Source organism: Gavia stellata, chromosome 2, assembly GCF_030936135.1.
Source record: "Gavia stellata isolate bGavSte3 chromosome 2, bGavSte3.hap2, whole genome shotgun sequence".
Lineage (NCBI taxonomy): Eukaryota > Metazoa > Chordata > Aves > Gaviiformes > Gaviidae > Gavia > Gavia stellata.
The window spans coordinates 85,010,810-85,028,746 of record NC_082595.1 but is presented as its reverse complement, the minus strand read 5'-3'; positions in this window follow the sequence as shown (position 1 = coordinate 85,028,746).

Here is a 17,937-nt window from a genome sequence, read left to right as displayed (position 1 = left end):
TAATGACCTGTGGTGAATCTGCTAAAAATGCCAAGGGTTGAATCACTGCAGTAGGAGCAGATTGAGTGGTAGGAATTGGCTGGTTTTGCAGAGATTAAAAAATAATATAAAACATCATGTTGAAAAAGATTTCTTTCAATCAGGCATCTGCAGCACAGACTCAGAAATGTGCGATTTCTCTCAGTTTACACAGTCACCAGTGTTTTATACAAAACATAATCCATGGATTTGATTGTTCAATAAATTACTGAGGTTAAGAATCCAGTAGATTTCAGAAATAAGTGTACATCAATTGTTATGGTCCCTATTTTGAATTGGTTTGTTTGGGCATGTGTAGCCATGCTCTGTGATCTTCTACAAGTAGGATATGCACAACTTAAAAGTACTAAGCAAGTGCTCATTGACTTACACAAAAATAGCTTGGATTTAATGACCTCTTAGGTGAAGGATTAATACACTCACTGCTCCAGATACGGCACCCAGGGTCTTTGCTGCCCAGCTAGGCATCAGTCATGAGGAGGAGGGCAGGGTGGTCCCACAGCTCCCCGCAATGGATGCACAGGGCTGCTGAGCTGCCACCTACCACCAGATCCACTGACACTCATGACACTGGTGACTTGATCCAGTAGCTCCTGACTAGTCCCTGGGCTGACAAGCCTCCCTCTCTTTTTTAGTTTAGGATTATACACTTTTCCATGCTGGTGTTTTCCCTCTTGAGTCCTCGAGCTGCTAACAATCCTGTCTCACCAGTTCTAGCCCTACTTCTAATTTTTATTTTTCTCATCTCTGTACAGACTCACAGCTCATTTTCGGTAGTCTGAGTAGAGGTCGTGTAGCTGTGCCGTCAGAGCTGGCCCGTGGAATCTTGATACACAGACTGCTAAAGCCCTGGTGATGGGGGAAGCTTACAGCAGGGTACAGAAAGAAAGAGGCAGGGTTCATGATACATTATTAAGGTGATGGAAGAGAGTGAATTTGGAAAGGGTGTAAGATGCCATTCTTCAGGGCATGCACCAGCTAAACAGCAAAGTTAGGAAGAAACTGTCCTTATATATCAGTTCTTCCATGGCTGCTTACCTCGTGGATTCTGTGGAAATTTCCTTTTCAGCATCTAGTACCAATCACTATCAGAAACAGATGGCATTAAGTAGATGCTTGGGCTGCTCCTGTATTTGCAGCTCCTGCACTTGGTATAGATGCATGTATATGCAACCAACCCACTTTTACTTCATTTGTAGAAGGATATCTATCTGTTCACATTTCTATATCACAACTGATGTCCTTGGTGATGGTTGCTATGAAAGAATATTGGCACTTTAATCCAATGTCCCACTTATGGGGCTAGTGCACAGTGGTCCTCTTGCTTTAGATTTATATTTTCTACTTTAGGAGCTTTAGATTTCTTTCAGTACCAAGGCTCTTTGCCTAGTGAGTGGTTATCAGTCACCTTAGCATTGGCAGGAGCTAATTTTTATCTTTCTTATTTATTATGCTGACTTTCCCTTTAGAGCTTGTCTCTCTTGTATTTGAAAAATACACAGAACTGATTTCTGTCTTAAAAAATCACATAGCTCAAACTTTTTTTTGTAAAGAAAAATGTCAAGAAAGTATGTTTTTGTTACTTAGAAAAATGATTCAATCATTAAAGGTGTGAATTTGTAATAGTTAAAGCTATCTATAATTTGTATTATTTGCAATAGTTTGTGTTACTTGTAATAGTTAAAGCTACCTTCCAGGTGGAATAACTATGGGTGATGAACAAATTATGCCTATGAGAAGCCCACTGACTGGCTCAAGTTAACTGTGGCTCTCATCCAGGGAACCCCCTTGTTTCTCAAGAAGCGGGTTTCAGAAGTACTCTTTATTTGTAAATGATTTTCACTTTCCTCTTTGCCTCCCTACAAACAGGAGTTATTATTTATTATCATCAGATTGATATAAAAGTAATGAAGGCAATACCTTCATGCAAATCAGGGTAGACTCTCGCTGTGAACCCTGGGAAACTCCAGGCTAGAACAAGCCTCACACAACATTGCTGAGTGTGATTAGGAAGGTGTGGTTTATGTATCATACAGGTGATGCTAAGGACTAAAAATCCTGTGGGCTTTTTTATTTCCTTGAGCACTGCCTTCAGATCAGCAGCCTTTGCACTATGAGGTAGCTGGGACATCTGGATACCTTGGATGAAACTGCTAAATAGATGTGGATAGGCATATTGAGGAAATTAAGAGGATAAGCTCTTTGGAAACTAGGACAAATGGGTATGGTCTGGTAACTAGAACTGAAGATTGTTTGAAGGCGGTGTTTTGGGGCAAGGACTATGAGTAGGCATGGAGGTTCGGGTTGCTGAGGCTCCTAATGTGAACTGAAAATCCAAGGGAGAGAGGGGTTCAGTTGCAGAAGAAGGAACCTGAGACTTCAAGCTTACGTTGCTGCTCCATCTTTCATCTTGCAACTTCATGGCAGGGATCCAGCATGGGAAGCAAGGAGAGAGAAAGCATTTCCCTATTCATAGCAGCTCCACATACCTTGAAAACAGGTAAGTGTATGTAGGAGCTTAACATTTGAAGGATACTCAAGGTACTGCTATCCTCCTCCCTGTGCTGTGCCTGTCACCCAGTTGCACTGGAACAACGGTTTGGTCACAATGTAAACTGGATTATGAACTGAACTACTGTTCAAAAAACACTAAGTTTTTTTTTCCTGAATTCAAATCAGTTCCCTGATGTGCTTCTCGGCATGGTACATCATCACACAGGGGTAAGAGAAAATGCCTATGCTAGCATCACTGCTGAATTTATCATAATATTAAACTATGGTGTGAGAAACCATGTGAGGTATGGAATATGCTATAGAACTGAATTCTGGTAGTCATTGTTTTTAAGGACCTTACAATAAAATACCTTCTTCTGTAAGACATACAAGAGAACTGAGAACACAATATTGTGACCAAAAGTCTTGGTTTTCCCTCATCAGAAACAATGTGCTATAAGTTTGCAAGATGGGCACCATATCACCTGCCAGCATTGTCCCCATTCCATGCAACATTTTGTGGTGAAGACAGAGACTCACTATTTGAGTAGCAAATACTGCCCACACAGCTGATCTCTGCTGACTGCTTTTGCAACCTAATACATTGCAGACTGTTGCTAATGTAATTGCAGAAGAAGTCTCTATTTGAGTTGGCAGCTGGTGATGGTGGTGAATGATTCCTCCTAATAAAAGTAGATTCCAAATACTATAGATAGAAACCAAATAATATAGATAGATAAACATCTCAAAGATGGTAAACATTCAACATGTCTGAAAATTGCCAACTAAGTAAACAAGAGACCTAGATAAATGAGCGTGTTCACCAGAGGCAGAAATCATCTGTCACTTTTGATAGCCACTGCTTAGCTAATCAGCATCCAGGCTATGCTCAGCACATGTACTATCTTCTTCTGGCAGGGAGGAAGAAAGGAAGGACCTAGAAAACAAGAATGGGGAAGAGGGTGAAGTTGTTGTGTGTGAAATGAAGCAGAGGGTTGTAGGCATGCTAGGGGAAAGAAAAGAGTGATCCATAAAAAGCCAAGTTGTTTGTGCTCTCCTAATCATAGAATAAGTGCTGCATTTCTAATGCCATAGAGAATTCAGGAATGACGCCAGGTCCCAGATGCTTCAGGGAGATCTATTTTATTCAATGACCTGTTCCCACAGCCTGTGTGAATCACACTCCGTTCCCAGCTGGAACAAAGCTACTCAGAAATCCAGCTCTCTACACCACAGCAGGCACTGCTAGCTTTATAGCTACACAGAGCTGGAATTAATTGTTTTGCAACATCTGTGTGGAGTAATGGGGGTGGAAAGGAACGGATACCATGGCTTGTTATCTTTTCTCTTCTGTTTTTAGTTTATTTAAATTCTCAAGTGGACCTGAAATTCCAGAAATAGTGTTATTAACGCCTGTAACAAATACAAGATACGCTATCTTGTCAGGTTTGCTCTCCTCAACTTTTGGTCTACTTACCTACATTTATAATTGCAATGAATAAGCCAAAAACTGAGACAAGAAACTGGGCAACCATGTCACACTTTAATGAGCAGAAACTGTTTTAGATACCATATCACTTACAAAACTTCAGCCTGAATATGTGAGTGTTGCCTCAAAATGTTCTTCCAGCTGACTGCCAAAGACTTTTTTGTATTAAATGAGACCCCCAGCGCTTGATTGATTTTTTCATAAATTTCAATCCTGACTTTTTTGTGGTTCATGTAGTATTGCTGTTATCATCCAAGCCTGCGTCTGTAGTCCAAAATAGTCATAGCTTGTCTGTACTATTTCTTTTGTTTTAAATGTTTGTTTTCATGAATCTTATACATGAAAAAAGAAAATTCCTTAATTTTGTTTCTAAACTTTCAGGAATTATTAAAATGCAAAGACATTGAAAAATGTAAATTATTCACAAGTAATTTATTCTTTGTTTTTCTTTCAGTCTTGACAACAAAATTAGGTAACATATCTACTGTAACACTTTGAGGTTCTTGCTGCAATCTGCGAGGAATGTTTCAGTTAGAAGTAACTGTTTTTATTAGTATGGCAAAAGAGATAAAAATGATGGATTTGTAAGAGCTTAGTTTTATAAAATTTGCTTCAAATTCAGTAATTAATTTGCCAATATTCTCTAAAGACATTTAAATGCCTTTTTCCTTAAAATAATGTATTGTTCAAAGGTTAGAATTTCAATTTTGGAGATGTTGATGAAGTAAGCCTCATAATTCAACTCGCTAGTTAAAATAATACCAACCAGGAACTGATGCTGTTCTTCTTAAGCTTCTACCACTGTAAGTATGTGCAATAAGAAATAGCAATGCTTTGCCTCTCAGGGTCAGAATGTAGGTGTTTTTACAATATTAATCACAGAATTTATTGCATATCAAACTGTTATTGGTGCATTTTGAGATGCCACGACATCTTTCAGACATGTTGGTTTGTGCACGTATAATGAATTGCTTGTCCGAGAGCATGGCTCCTACACTCCACTGCAATACTCACAACAATAAGAAGGAAGAAAGATAATTTGCTACCTTTATACAAATGTTCTCAGCTAAAAAAGTATCCAGCATACATAAAGCATATTCCTTTTTTAAAAAAAGCCAGTTTCAGATAGTTGAAGAAATCTGCATAACTCAGCTATAGTCAGGCTTGTGTAGCAAGCGCAGCTGGACTCCAGACACTGACTCATTCTCCCGTTACCACTAACCAGCTTTTTTTCCAACAGGCTCTCTTCTGCCAATAAATCTTCCAGCTTCCCATAATGTACTGTCAGGCTGAGGTCATGTCAATGTAGACATAAAAACTAAATCTATGTCCACGCCCATAAGGAGGAAAATAAGGCAAGAAATTTGGAACTAACTAGCACTAATAAAAGCAAAAAAACAACTGGGAAACATACAGACAACTTTATAACTTCTTTGTACAGATCACAGTGAAAATATCCTGCATCTGTGTTTACCAGACCACCTTCTGTAAGTCTTCTGTATTTCTGTTGCAAGCAGGAGACGAAAGCAATTTATACTTAAGAAAAGCTACCCTTAGTTAAAAGCAACAAGGCAACAAAATTTGACTTTGCAAGATGTTACAGCCAGACTATAGGGAAAAAACCCCTATGTTTTGGTAAATATAAGAAAATAAACAGTGGTTTCTACCAGCCCCAGTCTTACTGTCATATCTGAATAAATAATAATTGATCTGAAGGACTGTTTGCAACATCTTGCTGCAAATTTCTGATACGTTATATGTTCCACATACTTATAACCACAGCATGTGGGCTTTACTAAGTTTTGGCACAACCAGATCTCCCTTTTACTTCAAGTTTACTCCAGAAAATTTGGATTTGAGTTTAACTGAAAGAACCTAAGATCCACTCTTTCCTAAACCAGGTATCTTAGACCAATTTTAGTTGTACAGATCCATATAGTGGATGAAATTCTATGGGCTTGTCGTATGTAGGCAGTTTAAATATATTTCCTTCTGGCTTTAAATCTATTAGAAAACAAAGCAGAAAAAGTGTATCATAGAGCATATTTTATTTTTTCTAATTGTGTGACCAGTCTCTTTCTGTAGGCCACCAGCAAGCACCTTACAGTCAACCCATCATCAGTAGACCACAATTTAAAATAAACAGTTGTTACTGATGGAAAATGATCTGTCAATCACAAAAACAATATAGAAATTGTACTGTTGAATTTCCAGATTTATCTAATTTTCTAAGGAGTTTTTACAGATATCCAAAGATTCTACCCAACTGACTTCTTAGTCCTATGCAGCATGGGAAAGATAATATCCCAAAGTAAAAATGTGGCTGACAAACCAGCTAGTAGAGAGTCCCAACAGCAAAACCAAATTGATATAAAAATTTGGTTGGTTTTGCAAAATCTCAGCGAGGCATTTTTTTCAGTCTTTTTGAAGTTCAAAAATGTCAGAGAAAATGAGTTTCTGACATTTTCTTTGGCTGCTACTGAAAACTCATCTATATTCAGGCTATTACACTTGAACTTTGAAGAGTCTGTCATAGCAACCTTAAAAAAAAGTTAATGAGTCCAACTTTAGCTTAGTGAGGGAGACAGGAACCTTGTAAGTGAATGCAGGTATTTTTATACCAGGCTCTGAGGAAAATGCTCAATAAAAATCAGAGAAGTAAAACACTATGAAGAAGGGTAAATGAAACAGGAAATTATGCTAGTCTTTTGCCTCCGAAGCCAATAATCTGTAAGAGCAAATGTATTTGTAATGATCTGAAATGTCATTACCTCCTCACTCTTCTCTTTATATATCACAGAATTATCAGAAAAGCCCTTTGTCGAATGTGTTCCTTTGAATCTCAGTACTGCACCAGGAGGTGCAGCTGTGCCGCTGTTGCCTACTTGGCCTATGCCTACATTAGGAGGGGCAGAGGGCTGCGAGGTGGGAGCTCTGCTCCTCTTCCCAGGGCAGTCTGAACTCCTTGGATGGCAAGGCTGAGATGGAGCCAGAATGAAGAACAGGGTCTAGATCACTTCAGCTGTGACTGCTGAATGGGGAAATGGCTGGCGATGCAGAATAAGCAGGTTAGTAAGTCTGATGCTGGTGAAAAGAAGTGTGGGAAGAAATGGGGCTGGCTGTGGGGCTGTGAGTGAGGGAAAGAAGTGAACTGTGGTGGCATTATGCAGGACACCAGTCTGGCTGGGGATGAGCTTACTACTATTACTCCAACTACTGAATTACTGCTACCTACAAGTGAGGGATGTCCACAAATCTGGAGCTGGGGAATCTGTGCAGGCAGTACCACAAGTGCTGCCTATTCAGGAGACAGAATGGGGGAAGGAATTACAGGGGGGACAGGGAAAATGAGCATCACGAGTTCCTTGGGCCCAGAAACTGTCAGAGTGGACTGAGATGTTGTAAGTGAACTGGGATAGCAGATGAGGAGACTGAGGAGGTAGGGATGGCAGCCTAACCAGCATCCTGGACACCTCGAACTGTCCCTCCCTTTTTGATACCGCCTGCTCTGTACTCCCCTCCTACAGCTTTGGCCTTCTCAGTGCCCTGTGTAGAATTTGCAGGCTGCTGTGGGCATACAAAGCCAAACCTAGATGTTCCCAGGCCTGTAAATAAATTAACTCTTGGCTCTGTTCCCTGAGAGTGTCAGCTGCTGCCTCCTGCAAGGCAATGAGATCGGTTGGCATTGGACGAAGAGGTGTAGAAAACTGATGTAGAAAATTCTCTGTTTGCCTCTGTGCAAAAGGTCCCTGAGAGATGATACAGTGGACTTTTAAACCCTAAGTGACGGTTACTGTCACAGAAGAGCATATTTCCAATTATCTGATTTTCTCATTGTCCTTCTCATTCCATTAGATCTTCAACTAATTGGACTTTTTAATCAAAACCAAACATGTTTTTTCTTTTATTACTCCTCTGGTATATTTAGCTTTTTCTACTAACAAATACAGTATTATGTAGTACCTACTTGTACACCATACAGGGTTTTGTTCTATGTAGTTTCTTGTACTAGCCTCACCTCTCTACTGTGTGAATAACTTCTACGGATACATGCAATATTATGAATTTGTTCCCCATGGTTGGTTCTTTCTCTCATACCCTTACATGAAGGTGAACTGTATGTGAAGTTTAGTGCTTTGTTGCTGCGTGCTATTGTTTTATTTTAAAAGTATTTACATCTGTTTAAACAATTTGTATTTATGATAGAGAAGGAAGGCAAAGAAATTCTTGCACTTGAAATGAAAGCATGGAAAACTGCCTCCCCAAGCCTCTGTCATCATTCACCTTGTTAGCAAGACGCTTTATTCCCAAGGAACAGAATTCTTGACCTTAATCTTAGGTAGTCCTTTGGCCATGGAAGTGTGTTTGTCATAAAAAGTAAGAGAAAGACTTTGCATTCAATAGAGAGCCAGGAAAGGGAACAAAGAAAAGACAGAAACTTTTTTTTTTAATTAAGAAAATATCAGACAAATTTGTTGGAATACAACAAACAGTTCAAACTAAAGCATGCAGACTAAACCACCCTGAGACCTCTTTGTCCTATGTGACCCCTCAGCTGTGGACTTTGTAGAAAAAATGTCCTGTGTTGCCTTGGCACTTCCAGTCTTCAGAATAGTTGAAAAAAATCTCTGAAGTAGTAGGTGATTGTAAACTACAGCAGCTCTAACACATGTGAATTCTCTTATTCTAAAATAAGTCTTGGCTGGCTCTCTGAAATGGAAAATTCAGTATTTTTGATGTGCAACTGACCATTTTGCTGCAGCTAAACTATGCTCATTTTGGTTTATTTCCCTGACCTCTAGAATCTGCACGTAGGTGCCCACTGCTTGGTAGCTTTCCTCGCAAGGTGAAGGCATACAAGTGTGTGCACTCTCTACTATGCAATCGAAAGAGGGAAGAATCGGGAGAGTATCAGGCTGCCAGAGGACAGCAAGAACAAAGAGCAAAGAGAAATGCTGGTTTTTACCTGTGATGACTGCCATTGTAACCGTTGTACCTGCCTGCCTGATCTTTGCTTTGTTCTACTTTCAAAGTCTACTTTTGCCTGAAGTCTGGTCTTTCTCCCACTAGCATGGAGTATCAAGTTATCACAGAGATCATCATATTCATCATAAATTGGCAAGGCACTCAACACCTCCACATATACTCAATGATCAATATATAATTACATATCTGCCGTCATCTGTACCCATATTTAAGTGTATACAGTTGTCATGGTTTAACCCCAGCCAGCAACTAGGCACTACCCAGCGGCTCACTCACTCCCCCCACAGCAGAATGGGGGAGAGAATTGGAAGAGTAAAAGTGAGAAAGCTCATGGGTTGAGATAAAGATAGTTTAACAGGTAAAGCAAAAGCCACGCAGGCAAGCAAAGCAAAACAAGGAATTCATTCACTGCTTCCCATCGGCAGGCAGGTGTTCAGCCATCTCCAGGAAAGCAGGGCTCCATCACATGCAACAGTTACTTGGGAAGACAAATGCCATAACACCAAACATCCCCCCTTCCTTCTTCTTCCCCCAGCTTTTTATTGCTGAGCATGACATCATATGGTATGGAATATCCCTTTGGTCAGTTGGGGTCAGCTGTCCCGGCTGTGTCCCCTCCCAACTTCTTGTGCACCCCCAGCCCACTCTCTGGCGGGGCGGTGTGAGGAGCAGAAAAAGCCTTGACTCTGTGTAAGCACTGCTCAGCAGTAACTAAAACATCCCTGTATTATCCAAATCCAAAACATAGTCCCATACAAGCTAATACAGAAAAAATTAACTCTACCCCAGCCAAAACCAGCACAACAGTTCATTGAGAAGGCAGAACTGCAAACTGCAGGCACTGAAGTGTGTAGGTGTTTTACACTCTGAGGCTACATTCTGCTTCCAGTGACACCAATGCAGTTCTAGACAAGAGTTGCTGGGGAGAGGAGCCTTTATTTGAACTTCTCACTGTTACTTTTTAATAAACTAGTCGGTGTTGCTTCTTTAGCTCAAATTCCACAAAGCCTCAGCCAAAGGAAATGCTAGAACAAGACAAAAGTAATATAAAGACACAATACTAAGAACTAAGACAAAGTAATATATTTAGTTTCCAGTAGGAAGGTGGCTCAAGAATTAGCTAGTATGTTAATTGTCTTGATCTCCTATGTCTTGCTCAGGCAAATTCCAATTAATTTGGAATTTTGCTTGCATAAGGAATGTAGGGTTTATGTCTAATTCCTTACACTGGTATCAATTCATAATCGGGAACAGGACCTAGTATTACGTACAAGGGAGACTCTTTTCCCCTAACTTGCAAAAATGCTTATGTTTCACTCTTACTTACATTTGAAAAAGACCACAAAACCCAAACCCAGAAAACAAACAAACAAAAACCCAAAACAAACTTGAGGTAAACAAATGTGAAATAAATCAGCTACCCACGCACCTAAATTTAGGCAGGCTGGATGTCCTTTCGGAGGCCAGCAGGATACCTACCTCTTTCCAAGTATTCCATGGGAAACTATTCTTTTAAAAGAAGAGCTTAAAAGGTAGATGCAGGTTTAGTGGCTAGATTAGGCAGACCAGATCCCACTCTGGTGTTTATTTTGGGGGTTTTCACTTGTAATGGTGAAAGTGCTTTTGGTAAGTCTAACACAGAGATTTATGAGCAATTGGAAGGCAGCTGGCCACTTACATTTAGGTTGGAATTTTGCAGACTGTTTTACACAGCGACTGGGTATTTGAAAACTCAGTGTCAGTACTGAACAGGACATTTTTTCATGATCAGTCATAGGCTTAATATGGGAAATCTGCCTGGCCAAGTCTGTATTATTCAACAGCCCTAAATAAACACCAAAAAGGCTGAAGAAAATCCTTAAACTGCAGTGGGTTTCTTTTAATAGAGATAAAATAATATTTTGGAATTTTCAGACAATAAGAGATTCTCCTTGTAAAAAAAAATTTAAATCTTCCTTGCATTATTCTGAATCCTGACAATTAATTTTTTATATGATTAAAATAAAAAGATAAAAAATCCTAGATACATAGCTATGTCTAGTTTTTATGTCGGATAGCAATAATTCTGGGGTTAAAGAAATTTTTCAATTACCTACAGATTACTTGATAAAAAAGGATCCTATCCTTTACTGCTATGCAGGTAGAAATTTGATTAATCTCAAGAGAGTGTTAGAAATGCAGAAAATCTTAAATGTTATATGTAATAAATGCATTTTTTTCTTGTAAATTACTTTAGTGGTAATCATTTCCAAGGAACGAAAACATCAGTATCTATACAGATAAGCAGAGTGAAAAACTTCTTTCTGTGTTTCAGAACCTCAGAATTTAAATATGGTAAAGATAGACATTAGACTAGGAAGAAGAAGGAGATCCTTGTGCAGCAGAATACATTCAGTCTACAAATTAATTCTAATAGTCCTGATGCTCGATAGTTCAAATCTTGCCGTCTGTTTGTTTGGTGAGGGTGGAGCAGTGGCTGAGCTCAAGCTATATTTACGCTGATCAGCCAGGATGTTTGTGTTAACTGGCTGGTTGCTGCTGCTCCACACACAAAAGAGGCTGAGTTCTGCTTTCCCATGGTAGGAATTTGAATCTCTCTTTTTCCTTTACCCAGGCTCTGATTTCTCAAATTTGTGAGTACTTCTTATCTTTGATACTTCAACGCCTCTCTCTAACATTGATTGAATGCTCAAAAGTTATCAGAGGAAGATTAACAAGAGGGAAAAAATAAAAACAGGTCAAAAAATCCCCAAGCCCCAGCATGGCAGGCAAAATTATTTAAAGCACATGGAACACCTTGTAACAGAGTACAAGAGCGGCATCCTTTTGGAGAAGCCTAGCACAGGGACAGAGGCAGATTCTTCCTTGATATGTAGCCTGAAAAATGATGCTAAGGGATCGAAAATATGATATATAACAGAACAAGGATGCAGTAAGCATATTCACTACAGCAGCCTAAGCATACTGAAGAAGATGCACGCAGTGAGAGACAGAGGTGGATGATAGACCTACCTGTCAGGATAAATTTAAGAAGATTGTGAAGAATTTTCTAGATTTCCTCCGCCTGCGTACTAAAGTCTTGGACAGGGGACTTGGGGAATAAGTCCAGGATCCAAAAGCCCTGTACGAGTGGAGTCAGAGAGACTTAGAGTGTCACAACGGATGTGACCGTCGTCATTCCCCACTTAAATAAATGAACACTGAGAGACTGAGAGTGTACTCCAACTAAAATAGCCCCCTGAACCTCTCTTCGCTGCATGATTCACGCTTTACTCACTTCGGAGCCTGTAGGAACTTAAAGGCCAGCTCAGAACATTTACCCTGCTATTTATAGTAAGGACAGAGGTATCTGTGCATCATGGTCAGAAAAAAATCTCAATATAACCTGGATGGCAAATATTTAAAGAAGTAATAAAAAGCATGGTGCGGAGAACTGTAAAACAAACATACAAAGAGAAGTTGGGCTAGCAATGACACAAATATACACTATAAGAAAAGTGTAAACCTGCCAAGATCAAAAGCCAGATCAGTAAAGGAATGGAGTTAAATGATGGCAAAATCTATAAATAAATGTTTTGAATAAACAAAAGTTAAAAAAATCAAGAATATTTTAAGAGGTGAAAACATCAAGAAAGCAAGTTATGAAGACAATATATATAAAGACTGAGTTACACGAGAATTCAATCAGGCTGATGATACATGCAGTAAATAAGATTGTGGGTAAATTAACAATAAGAGCTGAAAGGGAGCTGGAAGCAGAGAAGGGACATTTTGTGCTAATCCCTGCCATCCACAGAGATCCAAACATCCCCAACATGATGGATGAACAGGGTACCTTGAAAGAGAGACTAGATATTGGCACCACTTTGTTTACCCTCCTATTAGCAGTGGTAGTCATGCAAGTAGAGAAGAACTGGGCCCTGACAGATTAGCATCAGGCACTCGGCTAGTTAGTATAACAAAAGTGGGAGCAGAAACTGTGCAATGATACATATTTAATGCAAATAAGGAATTTGGGTTTTGTTAATTAGGTAGCAGAACAGGTGGGGGTATGATGGATTGGACTGTGTTTGGATGGGATGGTGGGGACAGTTTGACAGCTGACCATATGGATGTTGTTGTAAAACATTTGTGAGGTGGGTTGTTGCAACATCAATGATTCTTTAAAAAAATACTTTAAAAATCAGTCCCTACTGGTAATGTTACTGTGGAATTGATGCAAATATACATGGAAAAAAGTAACCAAAATACTTATTGAAAGTATTAATACAGTATTGAAATAGGTTTCAGTAAATAAGTCAGTAAGAAAGTTTGGGTTATGAGATTGTTTGAATTGTGGTTTCGGGAGTTTTCCACTAAGATGATATCTTTTCACTTCTTTATCTGTTTTCTTTTCCCAGTAAAAGGATTTTTGTGTGAAAGGGCTGACAATCCCCTCGTAAGGTTTTGCATTGTAAGATTTATTTGAGTCTAGTAATACAGATGTTAATTTTGCTTCCTCAATTTCTGCTGAAGTAATCATATGACTTTTTGCAATAATGTTAGTGTTAATGGTTAATTGAAATAAAAAACAAAAGAAACAGGTTAGGGCTTCATCTAATTTCAGACAATTTGGGGATCGTTATTCAGCATTAGAGGAAAAGAAACTAGTAGTGAATCAAACAAACAAACAAAAAAGGCAGATGTAGACATAACTGCTGTCCTGTAAAAAATCAGCAGGACATGGTTCAAGAGAAGAAATGGTGATGGGCAGCTAACTGCATACCATGGTTTCTGAAAGTGTGGTACTGCTTATGTGCCAAACCCTAAACATTAATTGAAATGAAATGAAAACTATTGCTGGTTTCTGTGTAGTGCTCCTCAGCACTGTTGCACTTCTCCCCCTCGGGTCCAGGCTGGTACAGCACTCAAAGCAAATGTGCGAGCTCTTACCTTACTCCTTGACCTCCCCTGGACGGTGCACTGACAGGCTCAGTCAGACCTCCTGGGTATTACACTGGTCAGTCAAAGGCAAAAGCTCGGCCTTCTTGCAGCTACTAGGTGGATTTTGGCAGATTCACTCCTACTCCTGAGCAACTCATGTAGCAGCCAGGTAGAGAAGGGAAGAAACTGTGCAGGTATGAGCACAGGCTAGTCAAAGAAAGTTGCTTTGGGTTAAAGTTGCTTTATATATATATATATATATATATAAAGATATAAAGTAGCTTTGGGTTAAATATAAAAATATCATATAAATATAAAAAAAGTTACTGACAGCCTGTTTTTTCCTGGAAAACTACAGAGCAGCCCTGGAGAGTGAAACCTGATTTTCTATCCTGTTAAACTGTTCAAATGGTCCCTCAGCAGAGGTTTGCCCCAGACTGAAGAGCACGCTTCACAGCTGGAGAATTAGCATGAGCATAGGAGTATTCTCCATAGGCAATTTGGCTGTGGCCACCTTGTTTTGAAGGGTTTTGAAGGTTCAATGTCAGCTGAACTCAGACCATGTTTAATCTACTAGTACAAAGGCAGGCTGCATTTTTGGGCTGGCTTCCAGCAGCAGTGTTAAAGCTGCAATCAGATTACTTGGCAATGTTTTAGGTGTTGCCCATGAACATGAGAGTAGTATGTGTCCTGGTCTATGATTGCCTCATTGCTCTTAAGAACTTGCCAGCCTAAGTTACTGATTTTCCTCACTTGGTGGGCATAAACTGTATTTCACTTCTGATTTTCCATCCCTTTACACTCTGAATTTGTTGCAAGATCATTAAAAAACTTTTCTGGTTGGGGAAAATTAGCAAATAAGTGGCATTCTGAGGCAGGGACACAAAACAGACCATACCCTCAGCTGCAGCAAAATGGTCAACCCAGTGGCAAAAATGGCAAATCCTGCAGTTATCTTGGAAAAATGATAAAATTATACAGCTGTAGAAAGGTGCAGAGTTTATGGGATCATGGATTTAAAAGGAAGTTCCTCAGTATTTGAATACCATGCTGAATATCTCACTTTCAAACCAGCTTAACAGCATCGCGAACCTCAGTGATATTGTGATCCTTGGTTTTGGGTACTGGAGTTGTGTAAGATTCAGATGATATTGCTGTCGCTAACGTGAACAGGGGACAACAGTAGAAGATTGATGAAAAACAGTAGTTGTGCCAGTCTTGAGGACAGAGAATTTTGCTGAACAAAACAAAAATAAAATCACTTCCAGTTTAATATCAGGACTGTAGAATATCATGATGAAGATAGTTAACAGATTCAGGCCAGTTTCATAGAAAATGGGAAAAGATAAGGAAGAATGTGGCTGTGGATCCTCAAGCTCTTGAAAATAATGTAGGAAGGGGAGAGCAAGAATGGAGTTTAGAGGTGCTTGTCATTTCACTGACTTTGGTAGGATAGCAGGATAACAAACCATTAGAGAAAACAGGAAAATTGTATATTCTGGAGAAATTAAATTCAGTCGTGTGATAAATGACTCAACCCCAAATAGGATTGCAATTAAAGTTTACAATTTATTAAACGAATAGAGGCAAGCAAACAGCGGTGGGTGCGCCGGGAGTCTCTGCTCCACCAAGACGCACACCGTACAGTTCTTGTTCTCGGTTTATATTTCTCCTGCTGCTACATATTCATAGGAAAGGTTGGTCTTTGTAAATGAATTAGGTCCCCCCCCCCATATGTGACGTGTAGCATGATTTGGGTGGAGAGACGAGTGCTATTGTCATATTTGTTTAGCATGACCTCTATAATCTTCATTAGCATATTCAGGGGTGTGAGTTGTATTATGCATTTCACCGGTAATGAAGCAAAGGTCAGTTATCGGACACAAAGCCTTTTCAAAGAAACAAAGGACCTCTCACATTCCTGTTATTTTACTGTCTTTGCTGACCACAAGCAGGGCTGTCCTGCCTCCACAGGGCCCCCTCCTTATCTGCACCCTGTGTTAGCCGGGTGAGTCTCCACTCCCCCGGGTCGCACAAGAGATAGCAAGGGCAGTCTTAATGGTTCTCTGTGCACAGGAATCCCACCTCATTATCCAAATTCCACATTATCCACCCCGTGACTATAGTCACTCGGATCGAAATCCAAATCACACTCGCATAAAATCGCTTTTGGGGGTATCCCTCACATTAGACTTCTTTTGCTTAATACTATGCGGTTAGCAACAAAACCAGTTTTGGAATATTTGTCAGGCAACCCTTGCAAGATACAAGAACTATATACATTAACCACTCTGTGTTTCTTAGGCTTATGGGAACTATATACATTAACCACTCTGTGTTTCTTAGGCTTATGGGAACTATATACATTAACCACTCTGTGTTTCTTAGGCTTATGGTTAACAAGGGTATGTAGGACAGAAAGTCACATTTCATCATGCGGCCCTAGCATTGTTCCATATTGACACGAATCAGATGAACACATTTCACAAGTCGTGAAATTGGCAAAGACAACAGTAGTGCCTCGGGAATCAGTAAAAAAATTGATCAACTGCATCAAGTCCCATGTTGTGGTAAAACAGAGAGGCCGAGAATCGCTGTCACCTTCCACCGCGTTGGCAGGAAGGGCACAGGCAACACTGGCTGTGTGGGAGGACACCTCGGGTAGACCCTTTGGAGGCAGCGTCGCGGGTGCTCGGCTACACGGGGTTTATGCACCGCGGGTGTGCGGCCAGGCCCTCCGTGGCGGCGGCCACCTGATGCCAGCTGCGGCCCGGTGCTACCGACAGACTTGGCCTGGCACGGCTCTCCCCTCATGGGGGAGCTGCTCATGACTCCGCTTTGGCCCTCGGGGAGCCCCATTACCACAGTGCTGTGAACATGGAAGGTGCCGGGGGGCAGGCAGGTGGTGGAAGCGACCGCCACCCGGACACCCGCAGCCGGAAATTCAAAAACTCTGAATAAAACTCTGAATGTTCTGCTAAGAATGCAGAATAACATCTTGCTTACCTGACTGTTGTCTTTGCCAAGTACTTGGCATCTCAGAGAATCGGGTCTGAAGTAGCTGTGGCGTTTGAGAGTTCTCACGTTTGGTTTTTTTCCCTCTTTTCTTTTCACACTCTTATTAGAACTAAGGACACACTCATTTTGTGGAGGGAGGAGGTGGTTTTGTCAGATTCTTGTCTTTCCCTGCAATATGCTGTATGCTTACCCAGGGAAGTGATGGAGTCACCATCCCTGGAGATATTTAAGACATGTAGACGTGGTGCTTTGGGTCATGGTTTAGTGGTGGACTTGGCAGTGTTAGGTTTACGGTTGGACTCGATGATCTTAAAGGTCTTTTCTAACCTAAATGATTCTATGATTCTATGAAAAAAGAGGAAGGGTATTTGTTTCATTTGGTGGCATTATTGTTAAACATCTTCAGTCATGAAAACGACGAACTGACAGAGAGTTAGTTACAGCATATCAAGCCCTGTCACAAAAAACAGACAAAAAGACCCATTTAACCAGTGTAGGTACCTGTGCACGATGTGCCGTGCACCACTGAGCTCCCTCCGGGGCTGGAGAGGCCGCCCCAACCCGCCCACATGTAGCCGGAGCCGCCATGCTGGTTGTGGGCACCTTTCCCTGGGACTCCGCACTCTTCGCTGTCGGCAGCCAATTGTTGCGCGGGAGGCGTGGCCCAGGTAGGCGGGGCTGGGCGTGAGTCGCGGCGGAGCGGCGGGGCGGGGCGGAAGTGGGCGGGACTGGCTGTGCGCGGGAAGCTGGGGCGCTGGGCCGGAGCGCGGCAGCAGGTGGGGGCTTCCGCGTGATCGCGGCGGGCAGGGGTAGTTGCCATGGGAACCAGGGGGTTGGTCACTCCGGGAGTGGGCCGGAGGCAGCCCCGGGGCGGCTCGGTGGCGGGCGGGCCCTGTCTGTCCCCACGGCCGGTGTCCGCCGCCTTCCCGCCACTCCTTCCGCCCCCCTCCCCCCCCCCCCCCCCCCCGCCTCCCTCGTGGTTGAGCGCC